Here is a 15,124-nt window from a genome sequence, read left to right as displayed (position 1 = left end):
AGAGAATGCATGGGAAATGAGGGGCACAGATTTGGTGTGCAGAACCAATATCACAGACTGGGTGTCAAGCCACTGTCGTACTGGAAATAATATCATGCTCTCCCCCACGAGTTATGAGGAACAATATCCCAGAGGGGTGTGTACCTTCTCCAGTAGTGGGACTAGTATCATCATCTCTTCCTTTAGATGACAGGAACGAAGTCACAGGGTGGGTGTACACCCCGTGTGTTTTTGGAAGCAATGTCATTCTCTCCTAGGTTTTACGATTCACATCACAGGAGGTGTGTACACCCCTTGTTATATTGGATGGAGTCTCATCCTCTTTCAACCTGTATCTTTAGAACAATATCCCATAGGGGTTGTATATCTCTTCAATATTGGTAGTAATACCATCTTCTTTCCTGGATATAAGAAACAGTATCACCGGAGGGGGGTACACCCCTTGCAATGTTGGTAGTAATATCCTCTCTCCGCTGTGGTTATTAAGAACAAAATCCCAGGGTGGCTGTACGGTTCTTACGTTATTGGGAGTCATATCATCCATTCACCCCCCGGATATCAGGAACCATATCACAGTAGAGGTGTCCACCCCCTTCGATATTGTCAGCCATGTCATCCTCTTCCCGCCTGGATATTAGGAAAGATACCCCGGGGTTGGGGGCGGTGTAAACCCACTGCGATATCGAAAGTAAAATCAGCCTCTTTCCCGCTGAATATTAGGAACTATATCACAGGTGTGTGTGCACCTTCTGGGATATTGGGAGTACTATCAGCCTCCACCCCACTGCATATCAGGAACAACATACAGGGGGCAGGGTGGTTACACCCCCGGTGATATTGAGAGCAATATTCTTGTCTCATCCCTGTACATTAGAAACTACAGCACAGGGGTCTGTACACCTTCAGCGATATTGGGATTCATGTTATCCTCTCCCCCACTGAATGTCAAAAATGATATCACAGAAGGGTGTACACCCCCTGCGATATGGCCAGTAACATCATTGTCTCTACCTTTGGATACTAGGAACAACATCAGAGAGGGTGTGCACACTCCCCTGCAATATTGGGCATAATGTTATCCTCTCTTCCCCTGGATATTAGAAACGATATCCCTGGAGGTGGGAGGTTGAGTACATTAAGAACAACATCACGGGGTGGGTTTACTCCCCCTGCGATATTGGGTGTAGTATCATCCTCTCTTGCCTAGGATATTAAGAATAATATCACAGGAAGGGTGCACAGCCACAGTCCCTGTGTTATTGGAAGTAATAGTGTCTTCTCCCACTCTAGATATAAGGAACAATATCCCAGGGTTTGTGTACATCCCTTGCGATATTGGGCATATTGTCATCGTCACCCAACGTGGATATTGGGTGCAGTGTCTCAAGGGGGTGTATACCTCCTTTGATATTGGGAGTAATATCATCCCCTCCCCACAGGATCGTAGACTAAATATCGAAGGGGTTTTATAACTCGCGCGATTTGGGCAGTAATACCATCCTATCCCCACCTGGATGTTAGGAACTATATCACAGGCGGATGTACACTTCTTGGCCTATTGGGAGTCTTATCATCCTCTCCCATCTTGGATATTATGAAAAATATTACAAACGAGGTGTACACCCGCTGAGATATTGAGAGTAATATTATGCTCTCCTCTTCGGGATATTAGGAACAATGTCGCAGGAGGTGTGTGCAACCCCTGCGATATTGGGAGTAATATCATTCTCTCCCCTTGAATATAAGAAACAATATCACAGGAGGATGTACCCCTCCTGTGATACTGGGAGTCATACCATGTTGTTCGGAACAATAGCATAGTGGGTGTGTAAAACCCCTGCGATATTGCCATTAGTATTATCTTCTCCATCCCAGGATATACAGAACAACATCACAAGGTGATGTACACCCCTGTGATATGAGGGGTAATATCTTCCTCTCCCCGGCTGGATGTGAGGGAAAATATCACAGTGGAGGTCCAGGTCCCTTGCGATATTGGGAGTAATATCATCCTCTCGTACCCTGGATAGAAGGAACAAGATGATCGAAAGGATGTACACACACTGCGGTAGTTTCAATAATATCATCTTCTATCCCCTGGTTATTAGGAAAAACATCATAGAGGAATGTACACTTTCTGCGATATTGGGAGGAATATCATCTTCTACCCACCGCATATGAGGAACAAGTCTATTATTAATATTAATAAATATAATACAAATTAATGTTAATCATCGAGATTAATAATGACAATAAAGATACTAAATATTAATACTGATTAAAAATATTAACGATGAGTATTAATATTAACACTATTAATAAAATAAAGATATCAACAATTAATCTTAAATCAATACTGAGTGATGCTGGCAAAAAACGATAATATTAAAAATTAGTAACATTAATAAATGATATAATTATTAAACGGTAATTTGACATCATCTATTTAAAATAATTATCCATATTAATGGTAAAATTTTAATTGATAGTATTACTGATAATTATTACAATCGATTCTTGACGTTTAATAATTAATTATATCACTGTTCCCTGAGCAATACACTGAAGGTGTACACCCGTCTGTGAAAGAGTTCATTATTTCCAGAGGGGGAGACGATATTACTCACAATATCTTAAACAGGCTATGAGTCCACCATGGCTCCCAATAGCCAAGGAGGGGAGAGGGGATGGCTATTGGACCCCACCTCGCGGGGCCTCTACCTGTGCCTCAGCTCCCACCCCGGCACCCTCCAATCTGTTCGCACAGACTGGAGACCCATCTATAAAAAACATAAATCTGATCCAGTCATTCAAAACCCTTTGCTCACTTCAAGTACACGTCAAGCCTTTCTCGAGAATCCCTGCTTCGCCTGGTTCTGACACCAGGTCCCACTGTAGCTCCAGCCACCCCAGGTCCTCCTGGGGCCTCTGGATACGCTGGCCGCCGTGTGCGTCACATTCAGGCACAGTGGTGGGCGGGAGAGCGACCCCCAAAGGAATCCCGGTCCCAATCCCTGCAACCTGGGACTGTTCCCTCATGCGGTGATAAAGGTGAATTCTGATGACTACCCAGGTGGGCCCTAAGTGCCACGACCTGCATCGGCAGATGAGGGGTGCAGAGGCTGAAGGCCCTGGAGCAGGATGCTGCACACCCACATGGGAGGAGGCGGCGCCAGGGAACAAGGCGTGCAAGGCCCGCAGCTCTGGGCACCTGAATGGGCCACGAGGGACTCTCCTGGAGCAAACACTCCGGTCTCAGTCCATGGCTCCTGCCCTCCAGAGCTGTGGGAGAGGGAGTATTATTTTCCAGCCCCAGGTGTATGGTCAGGGTCACAGCGGCCACGGGACACACACAGGCACCTTCCTCAGCTCTGACCCAGAGGGAAATGCCATTTCCTCAGGAAAACACCGCCTGGTTTCTAGGACCGCAAAGTTCCCTCTGTCATGGGCTCTCGGGGCACCTCATGTTCTCTCTTCATAGAAATCACCCCGGTGTCTCTCCCTGCAGTTACCTCGTGGTTATTTGACTTGCAGTCCTCACTAGGCTGCAAATTCCATGAGGGCAGGAACGGTGGGCTGGGCTCACACCACTGCACCATCAGCAGGACCCGGCCGAGCCCAAACAGCAGGCGCTCAAGAAATACTTGTCACTGAATGACATAAGCACAGTATTCCCCAGCCAGTCGTCTGTCCATCCGTCTGTCCAGGTCAAGGGCTGATCCTGCAGGATTCCCTAACCGGCCTCCATGGGACTCAGCCAAGAGTAAAAGCATGAAGTGGGGGTGTGGACTTGAGACTGGGAGCCATATGAGAGTCTGTGCACGAAAGTTTAACACCCACTGGGAAATGTTCACTTGAGTGCCTCGGATGAAATTTAAAAGCGCACTTTGTTGAATAAACACAGGCTTGATTAAACCATTCCAACCTATACTTCGTTTGACAGATTCTTTTTCTCCCAAAATAATTGGTTGATGTATTCAAAACTGAACACGGGCTCTAGTTAGCGGGCCACTTTGCATTGTGTAGAAGCCGAGGTGGGGAGAGAAACAGGCAATGGGAAGAATTCCTGTCTTTGTGCTTAGGAAGGACAGAGGACAGAAGCCCGTCAAGGGTCCAAAGAGCCCACAACTGCCTTCTTGAAGGGCCAGTGCAAAATTCTGAGGGTGTCACTGTTCCACCTGTACCGGCTCTCTCTCTAATTGCGATCTAAGACTTAAGATGCCATAAGGCTTTAAGACTTGCCCTTGGTGTTAGAGAATCCTGGGCATGGGAAGGAAAATGTGGGTGGGGCGTCAGGACCCCCAGAGGCACAAAGCCTCATGGGTTATTTTTCCAACTGAATCTCCCCCGCAGCCCACCCTGAGGTGGGGAATTACTGTCACTCATTCAAAGAATGACATCAACCACTTAATGGCAAAAGAATTCCGCAGGCAAAACAGCTCTCCCAAGAGGCTGATTTGTGCCCGAGAGTGTCTGAGTTCTGCTCCCGCCAGGCTGCTGCTGTGGGTGCGTGGAACAGCGCAGCCCTGACACCTGAGCCACGCCCCCGACCGTGTGCTCCTCTCATTGTAAACGCAGTGAAAGCTGGGATGGAAGAACCCGCCTTTGCTGGAGCTTAGATACAGCTTTCCTGAACTCTCTCCTCATTACCTAGATGGCATCTGAAGCCTGAATTAGCCTCTAAAAATAGCAAGTCACTCCAGCCGTGCCTCAGGCAATTAGTCAAAGTAGCACTGACAAGAAAAAAGCCGATCCCAAGCGTGGCCCTGTGTGGACAGCAGCTGTGAGCCGCACTCGTCAGGCAGAGCCTGTGACCTCAGCCATTCTTGCCACACAATGGGATGTGCCTGGCAGACACAACCCCCTGCAAGGGCACACACACGATCCTGCTAGGAAATTCCCTAAGGAGTCCCATGGGAGCGAGAGCCCAGGCTACAGTTCAAACATCACCGGCACGTTGCTCCGTGGGTGTAAAGAACTATAAATTGGTGGTGAAAGATAAGGTGGCGTTTGCTACAGCGTTAAGGTAGAAAAAAGCCACTGACTTCTCTGTGAGAACCACTTTGCTCTGTGAATCTGCAGGGAGGCCAGTTTTCCCATGACTGCTATCCCTCACGGCAGCCGAGCCTCTACTGAAGTCGGTGGCCAGACAGGGCAGGGGGTGGGGGTCCCGTCCCTGCTACAGCAAGGGACCCGCAGCAAAGCACAGCCGCTGGCCGGGGTTGTGCTGCGCCACGTGTGGGGTGCGAGGGTGGAAGCATGTGTGGACATCTACAAGGTGCTAAAGGAGAGCTAAGCCAGCGATGGCCCGAACCTAACGGCATTCAATGAACAGGGGACAAGCACGGGGCCCAAGAAAGTCCAGGGAACGAGCCTGGGCCAGCCTCTGCAAGGCCAGCACAGCACCAGGGAACACGACAAGGAGAAGCCCAGGAGAGAGATGGCCCTCAGCTCGAGTAGGAGGCACAGGAGGCTGAACCCGGAACAGAACTGCTGTTTTCCGAGGTTCTGTGCCAAGCTGAACTAAGGAGTATCCAACAGGGCTGGGAGTTTTCACCGCAAACTCCGGAGATGGTTTGGACGTGAAGATCTAAGGTAAAGGACAGTGGCTGCTCTTCAGAAGGCACAAGGCGGACAAGCCACTGATGTGACCCTACTTGCCAAGGTGGCCACCGTCCCGTCTGCAGCTGAGTGAGGACCCTCTCCGCAGCAAAGGCCTGTGAAACTCCCACAGGTCCTCATGTCCAGCTCATGACCATAGAGGTGGGTCAGCTTATCAGGGACCTGAGGGGCCACCATGTGGCTGTCAGCACCACGCCCATGACCGGCAGGATCCACTCCTCCCATAGCACATGTTGGTGAAGCTGCCTGCCCAGGAGGACTTGATTTCAGCTCTCTCAAGAACCTCTCATCTCACCAGGAAGGCTGTGGTTCCAGGCAGCGGCCCCCAGTGGACACGGCTGTGTCCCAGAGCTCTTACGTACCACGCACTCAAACCCCTTCCTGCAGGCTCCCACAGCTGGCCCTGCAGCCTCGCTAGTCAATGCAGGCAGGAGAGGCAGGCTCCAGAGAAATGGTGCTCACCGATACCCTAGTCTAGGTGGGATAGAAACATGACCCCTAGGACTGAATATATCATCTCACTTTTAGTCAGTAAAGACAGATTCTCCCTAAGGCAGAGAAGCTAAAAAATTTACCCTGTTCTGGCCAGTGTGATCGACATAAAGTCAAGCTAATAAAGAGTGGGGGTGGGTGGAGAAGAGTAATAATAAATCTGGCTCATTCTTAGCACAGAAAAAACAAATTGCTAAAATAAATGAAAGAAAGCAATGGGAGGAAACGGGGTTCTCTTACCTGGACAACAGCATTCAGGCCAGTGTCAGCGCCCAGGCTTATTTCTGTGCCCGGGACATTGTTGCTAATCGTGGCCGGCACCACACACAGGTGGATGCAAAGCTCCTGGCGGCGGCCTCACGCCTCGGCCATGTCGCACGCGCTCTCGTAAGCCTGAAGCAGCAGGGCCAAGCGGTTAGCGGGGGGTGCTGGGTGCTCACCTGCCAGCCCCAGGGCCTGCGCTGAGGTCCAGGAAGGGACAGAAGGGGCCTGAATCACCAGCGGAAGCTGGTTCATGCGGGTCAAGGGGCCGAGGGGAGCTCTGGAGGCTGTGCGGTAGCAGGACAGGCCTCAGCGACACAGGGGACTGCCTGGGCACAGCCCAGGTCCTCGTGAAAGGGGAGGCCTGCAGGCAGCACAGCAGGGTGGGGGTGAGGCAGGCAGCAGAGCAGGTTGCAGGCAGTGGCGAGTTAGTCACGAGCGGGACAGCTCAGCTCTCGGCATCTCATCGTGGGTAAGGGAGGCCGGGGCGGTCAGCAGGTTTAAAGGCAAAGCCATTCCTGTAGCTTCCTGCAGGCAGGCCACGATCAGTGGGATGGGCACACAGCTGTAAGGACCACACCAAGTGACAGCCTTCATCGTGCAGAGGCAGCCTCCACGCTCAGGCAGGGAAGGAGGCAGGCAGCTGGATTACCGGCGGGCCACACTCAGCCCCACGCCACATCTCTGCTCACCGGCAGGAAGCCGCACACAAAGCCACACAGGCGAGCAAGAGCCCGAGTTGCTGCTCTGGGGTTCCACTGGGAAATGGGCTCTGGTGTCAGAAAGGGGAGCGGTTCTGGAGCCCATGTGCACCGGGGTTTCCCAGACTCCACCTCAAGGTGTTAACCAAGGTAACAGCAGGACAGGTCTACAGGCTCACTGTTCCCACCTCCAAGCGGCCCCACACAGCAAGGTATTTTTGTCATCCACTTGGCGGCAAAACCAACTGTTTATGGACTTGGACGTGTCCCTCTTCCTGTGAATATCCCCACATCTGCTGCAGAAATGCTACTGCTGGGACGCGGGGCGGGGCCCACATCGCCCCAGGAGAGTTGGACAGTGAGCGACCCAGGCTCTGCAGCCCTGGTGCAACCCAAAGCATCCCAAGGCCAGGAGTCCGTGTGGGCCGAGGGCTTCCGACAGTGGGTGGAGATCTGTGGCAGGTGAGTTCACAGCGTGGTGGGTAGGAGGGTAAGGTGGATGGGTCAGTGCTGGGCGACCACGAGGTGAGCTGTGAGCAGGGTCCCCCACGCCCCATGGCATGGCCTCCACGTCCACCCAGGCCCAGCACATGCCCAGCTCTTGGGCTGCTCTGTACAGGCTCTGCCTTGCAGGCTCTGGCCATGGCAGTTTGTGCAGGACTTCAATCCAAATGCCAGCCTGCTTGCCAGCCAGAAACACTCATCTGGAGATACTCGCTGGCCTGGTGCCCAGGATGTGGCCCCGTCAGCACCATCACGTGGGGGGCTCCTTATGCTTTTCAGACAGGTGATGTCACTCCTTTACTGTGGAATGCCCTAGCTCAGGACTGACCAAGACTGGCTGCGGGGAGCTGGTTGCTTCTCCAAGAAGCCCTCACTGGAAGCCAGAGGGTGTGTGTAACCTGGTGCCTGAGGCACACAAGAGGGCAGGTGGGGGAGGTCTCGGCTCCTTAACTCCACATTGAAATCTGTGGGAATGGACCCATTGCTGCAAATCCTCTCTCCCCTCCTTCCCTATCGCTCCTCTTCTCCTTCCTTCAGTCTCCAAAAAAGGGGAGGGAAGCTTCAAGACAGGGGAGACCCTGCCCAGAAAAGCATAAAACTCTCAAGACCGAACACAGCCGGGCCCCTGGGTACGTGGGGGGGGGGGGGGCACTATGACAAGGAATTACTCTCAATGCTGTGGTCACCGCCACCTTCGCGACACCTGATGGCAGCGTGGCACCCACCTACTGTGTTTCTGATGTGACCTGATCAAGCTTACAGGACAGAGTAATGCATCAGCCAGCGCTAGGGAATGAAAGGAGTCCAACCGAAACTCCCTGCAGCCACATCCTGAGAATGTGTAACACCTGCTCTGAGGTATTTCATTCACTCTGTTCTGCCTGGAAGACCCACTCACCAGCACCGCATAGATTCTGAGGGGCTGTGGCATCAGCTAAGCATCAATGCTGGCGAGAAGGAAATCACGAGTGAGGATGAGGACACACGTGTCCAAAGAAGATGATGACTTCACCGTATCAGATCCGCCCAAGGCTTCTGAAGCACAACACGGCCACGTCCTGAGCCAGACTCCTACTATGGAGCCCACCCTGTGCTTGGAGGGACTTTCCGCGGTGTCCCTTGTCTCCAGCCCCAGAAGCTGGGAGCATCCGTTCTCCCAGTTCTAACCAGAAACCTCCCTGGACGGTGCAAACATCCCCTGGGGCACAATCATCCCAATGAGAATCACCGAATTTACTGAACAACTGGAGCCATCCACAGACCCCAAACATAAATGCTGCCCAGGACCAGGCCATGAGTCATGGGGCACAGAGGGTGTGGCCGGACAGGGAAGAGACGCTCACTCCCACACATCCTCAGCCTCCGACGGCTGCAGGACAGTGGCTGGAGCGACCCGGAGCCATCCACATCAAGTCGCCTCACACCCTCATATCCTGAGTTCGTCACCAGCTCCTGTTCTATGGCCAGACGAGCCCAGTTCAGACCCAAATCCAAACCTTCTCAGGCTTCATCCTGTTTGGCCGTCAGTAAACAGGACTCTGGAGAACACAGCTGCCATGTTCACATCTCCGTCCCTCTCCCTTCAGGCGTCCACAGAGGGACCCTCAGCAGCTTTTTCATCCCTGTCCCGGCTCCTAAGCAGCTGCTGCATTTGCCAGGGTGACCTCGATCGGCCGGCGTCACTCACCCATCACGAGACTAGAAGCACAGCACTCCCAAGACAGCCTCATTCCTCGGAGCTCAGGATCAGAAGCGCAATGAGGACACACACATACCCTTACCAAGGTGACTGTGCCTGGCCAACGGAAGCCTCAACTAACTACACGCTCCAGTTCTTTCTCTATTGTAATCAGTTAACTTCAGGCCCAGCGCGGTAGCTCATCCATGTAACCCCCATGCTTTGAGAGGCCAAGACAAGGGGACTGCTTGAGCCCAGAAGTTTCAGACCAGCCTGGGCAACACAGGGAGACCACGTTTCTGTAGAAATAAAAAAAATTATTTTATTTCTACAGAATTAAAATTTTGTAATTCTACAAAATTATTCTATTTCTACAGGCATGCACATGTAGTCCCAACTACTCAGGAGGCTGAGGTGGGAGGATCGCTTAAGCCTAGGAAGTGGAGGCTGCAGTGAATCGTGATTGCATCACTTCATTCCAGCCTCGGAAACAGAGTGAGGACCTGTCTCAAAAAAAAAAAAAAAAAAAAAAAAGAAAAACAAAACAAAAAAAAAAGAAAGAAAATGAAATTGTTTAACCTAGCTTTGAGTAACTCGAATGAATGAAAAACTGAATTTAAAACAATCACGTAATAAATCACACAGTCCCTCCAAGGGAAGTCAAAGCGGGTGGAACTGATCATTTGTGGGGTGTTTGCCTCACGTATTTCGGTTTTCAAATTTTGACCCTACACATTTGTTACATATTTACAAACTGAAAAACAACAAATAGAAAGTTATTTATAGCAGAGGACCCTGGAATTAAAGAGAGATTTTTTTCAAGCCTGGAAGTGTACATCACATACCACAAGGACCTCTACTTTGTGTGGAAACTTGAAAATAAAAAAGTCACAGGGAGCGCAACACCAGCTTTGTCCCACATCTTTCAGATGCTCAACTAACTGCAGTGATTGCTCTCAAATTCACCCATTCTCTCTGGGTAAGATTCAATTAGGTAACAATTAGGAGAAAAAAAAAAGAAGCTTCAATCCCTCCCATTGCACACCCAACTTTCACAGACCCAAAAATCCAGCTAAAGCTGGAGAAAGAGCAGCGAAAGCCATGCTGGAATCCCCTCTTTGAAACAAGACACTCATGTCCATGTTCCCAGCGTGAAGGTCAGCCCAGAGCCGGGCCGGCCCCGCAGCAGCAAAGCCGTGACACCCATCACCAGGAGAACAGAAGCAACGTCTAGGTCAGAGATTAGTGACTGCCAAAAATAAGGTGAAAGTTGCCCCCAAAGCCAGTGAACACGGGAAAACCTGGGCAGATTTCCTTCGCAAAGAAAGTGAAGAGAGTTTAAGACGCTCAGAAAAGCAAGAAACGAGTGCTAAACGTTACTTACTACAGGTGCTGTATGTTAAATGCTTTTTTTTATTTACCAGTGCTAGAAATAAGTTTCATGCCAAGGGTTTACAAAAAAAAAAAAAAAAAAAGGCAAAGAAAAACTGAAAAATATTCGTGAGAACTAAGTTGGACAAGAAAAATTAAAACTTGAGAATTAGCGAAAAATTTTAGACATTAAAATTTAAAAAAAAAATGAAATGCTTCCTGCATTAGGTACGGATCTTCAGACTCCCACGTGAATAGCTGGGAATGGTGGCACGTGCCTGTGGTCCCAGGTACTCAGGAGGCTGAGGTGGGAGGATCACCTGAGTCCAGGAGGTTGAAGCTGCAGTGAGCCGAGATCACAACACTGCACTCAAGCCTGGGTGACAGAGTAAGACCTTGTCTCACAAAGAAACAAAACAAAACAAAACGAAACAAAAAAACCAGAAGAATATATTTCTATGTTTTATTATTGTCTCTTGGCAAAATACTCAACTAGCCCCAATATTGCCTTAGATGTAATTTAACATCCCCGGTTTACACAGGGGAAAATGAGGTCAACAGCCAAGACCGAAGAAATAACAAATGCAATGGTGCGTTCAGGACAATGACTACAATTATAAAATATTCAGTTCAATTTCTACCCTCAGCATCAAGGCAGGGGTTCATCATAATGGGTATTGGAGGTTTAAAGAAAATTTAGGCTCAGCATTTACAAAAAAAAAAGCAGATTTTAATGCTGGTGCAATCACAGGAGACTGCGGCCCAGCCCTCCTCAGCACTGCAGGTACTCACGGGCACTCCCGGGGTATTGGCCATGCTACGTCCCCGCTGGTGGCCACACAGAAGAAGAGGCGGTAAAATTTTTTGAGAATGAGATAAAAAATGCTCAGAGTCTAAAAACATTTTCTAGCGGAGGAGGAATAACGAGAAGCTCTCATTCATGGTATTTGTAAAAGGCTGTTTCTAGCGCACTGGTAGATAAAAAGGGCCGGGGCCCTCGGGTTGGCGTCAGCCGGCGCCCGTCTGTTGAGGCACACACGGACTTACGTCGGTGATAGCGTTCAGGGCTGTGTCTGCCCCGATGCTGAAATCGGAACCTGGCACATTGTTGGACACAGTAGCGGGAACCATGATCGTGGGCACACAGAACTACTCGTATTTCTCCCGGGTGGCTGACAGTTCCAGGAGTCCCATCTAAATTGACCCAGTATCTGCAATGCTGGCTGCTCAGAGGCCATGGTGTGGAAGGGCCAGGTCATCGCTTAGTCATACGGGGCACAAGCATGTCACTTGCCACTCCTGTCTTTCTATTTCATCAAACCCTATTTTCTCCTGAATATTGATCATAGCAAAGTCATTAGCCTTCGAAACATCAACTTGCTTTGTTCAAGAAGTTGAAACACACGTAAGTCTTTCTCGCCATGCTCAACACACACGACTGGCCATTTCCAAAGTCAGTGTTTCTGGAACAAAAGCCTTGACCTGCCCCGTGAACGTTCACGCTGAGCACACTGTCGCGAGGCTGCTTGGCCAGCCAACAGGGGCAGGAGAGAACCGCAGGTGCGGTGTGGGGGGCCCTGCAAAGGCGCCTCACTCCCTCAATCAAGGGCGGTGCCTCCTGCCAAGCCAGAGGCTTCCTCCAAGGGGAAGCGGCGTTTTCAGCTGCCACCGCACCGACTTCAGACGGCTCAGCCAATGGGGCAACAGATTCAACAGAGTTCCATGTTGTTAAAGGAAAACTTCTGTTACCAGACAACCTTAATATCAGATTCAACGTAAAATAACCAACAAGGTTGTTTCCAAGCCAACATGCTAGTAGTGCCTTATCCTTCAATGCTGCTTAAACACGGAGAAGTATGAGGAAAAAAGAGCATGGCACTTACTTCTTAAAAAATAACACCTCTTCCAGGTTCATCTTACCCATATCAGAAAGACTTAGAACTGTGGATTTCCTACAGGAACCTGGAGTGGGGGTGGATCCCCACGCTGACCCAGCCTCCCCACAGGTCAGTCAACCCCCATCACGGGGTTCACACCTCTCCAGGCCCCGTCATCTCAACAAGAAAACGTGGCATCTCTGAGCTCTCTTCGCAGGGAGCACCCGAACGGGAGCTAGAGAGAAACACAGACACATCCACCACTGCTTTAAAATCCTGAAATGCAATACATATTTAAGGACTTCATTAGTAGCTTTTTAAAACAGTAAGAACAGAGTGAGCCTGGTTTTAACCTCTCTGCCACAATAACACCGTGTACATCTGTCTTTTACTGTGTGTTCCTTCTCCAGCAGCTGCTGCCTAGCTGGCCGACTGCAGAAGAAGGGCCTCGGGTACTCCGGGGGGAGGCCCTCGGTAAAAGCGTGAGCGCCACGATCACGTCTCAGGACGCCGCACACGTTAGGGTTGCCCACAGCCCGCCGTTCCCAATGCCTAGAGGGCACTGAATGGACCTCCTGCTCTTTGTAAATGTCAACTCTCCTAAGCTACATTGCCTTAAAAATTTTTAACTGTAGTCCACACACACTTCTTTGTTTCTGTCTTGTTTTTATCCTAGAGGCATATTATTACGGAAAATTAAGTTTGTAAGGTTGAAGGGTTTTCTGAAAGTCTCCTTCTAATCCTGGAAGGAAAAAAAATTGGGCCAGATGTGGTGCTCACACCTGTCATCCCAGCAGTTTGGGAGGCTGAGGCGGGCAGATCGCTTCAGTCCAGGAGCTCAAGACCAGCCTGGAAAACATGGCAAAACGCTGTCTCTACTAAAAATACAAAAAATACAAGAAAAAAAAAAATTAGCTGGGCGTGGTGACATGTGTCTATTCCCAGCTACTCAGGAAGCTGAGGTGGGAGGATACCTGAGCTCAGGAGGGGAAGGCTGCAGTCAGCCAAGATTTGCGTCACTGCACTCCAGCTTGGGCGACAGAGTGAGACCCTGTCTCAAAAAAACGAAAAGTAAAAACAACTGTATAAATCAGTACAGAAGGGAATTGGCTGGGCACGATGGCGCACGCCTGTAATCCCAGCACTTCGGGAGGTTGGGGTGGGCAGATCACCTGAGGTCAGGAGTTTGAGACCAGCTTGGCCAATATGGCAAAACCCCATCTCTAATAAAAGTATAAAAATTAGCCGGGCATGGTGGTGGGTGCCTGTAATCCTAGCTACTCAGGAGGCTGAGACAGGGGAATCACTTCAACCGGGGAAGTAGAAGTTGCAGTGGGCCAAGATTGTGCCACTGCACTCCAGCCTGGGCAACAAGAGCAAGAGTTTACTTGAAAAAAAATTTAAATTTAAATTTTAAAAAAAGGAGCTAATTTTTATTTAAGGGAAGGAAGAAGGACATTCAGTATTTGTACATCTCACGCACACATCTGCAGTGGTGCCCTGAAATATTCAAGATACACATTCCTACAAATAGAGCTTAAAACTACTCACCAAGTTACATGCTGAAAGCACATGCATTGTAAGAATGCTGCATTCGATTTTTTAAGCATCTGTATGCAATATTTTAGCATACTGGCAGTTTTCTCTTCAGGCGCTGTATGCCAAAATTATTCCATGTTTAGTCATTCATTTTAGAATTTATGACTTGCTTTAGACAAAAAAATGTATTTAAACATAAGATACTAAATTAATGACTTAGGGGAAAAATTACTACATTAACTTGGAAGTTAAACTTTGCAAACTGAATTTGTTGGACCTCATGTAAGCTAGATGATCAGTGTTTTAAATTGTTGTGTGTTTCCCTCGAGGATGGAAGTCTCCTCTTTTCTCTCATCCACTGTGTACGCCGCTGCAGCCCACGCCTGTCCTCCACCAACCACAGTGCGGCCTGCAATTCACTCTGTACCACGCCTTCCACACCTTACCTGAAAGTCACTAAGTATAACCAAGAAGGAAATGAAAAGCAGATAAATGACCTCCGCCCCCACATCCAGCATGCAAATGTGAAACATTCATCAAAGTAAAACCAAAAACCCATGTCAGCTCATGATTGTAACTGGTAGAATTATGTGCATGGCAATTTTAAAAGTCTAGTTAAGCAAAAACCTAATTGAAAGTCTCAAGAAATACAAACTTTATACAAAAAGACATCGGCAAACATTGACAGTGAGGAGAGGACTTCGCTCTGCATCCAGTCTGTCCTGGAAGCCACGGCCAAATGCCAGACTGTATAGATCCGAAAAGCAGAAAAAAACAAGTATTGAAATGTGTACAGTCTCAGCAATGTACAAATTTGACGTAGGATGCTCAGAAACCTTGAATTTCCAATCAGAAAACAGGAACATGAGCAAGTTCCCCAGCAGTGCCCACCTTCTGCTTACGGCGCGTGTAACAGGAACGCTGGCCACCTCCGGGGGGAGAGGCTTCCTGGTCACACTCGCTCTGGGAGCCGCACAACTGGCCCCGACACAAACAACTGGCTAATACTGAAGAACCACCCACTCCCTGGCTTCGCTCACTCTTGGCGGGAGAGCGCGTTTACAGAATACATTATCGAC

This window comes from Chlorocebus sabaeus, unplaced genomic scaffold, assembly GCF_047675955.1.
Source record: "Chlorocebus sabaeus isolate Y175 unplaced genomic scaffold, mChlSab1.0.hap1 unalloc_scaffold_523, whole genome shotgun sequence".
Classification (NCBI taxonomy): Eukaryota; Metazoa; Chordata; class Mammalia; order Primates; family Cercopithecidae; genus Chlorocebus; species Chlorocebus sabaeus.
This window is presented reverse-complemented; position numbering follows the sequence as displayed.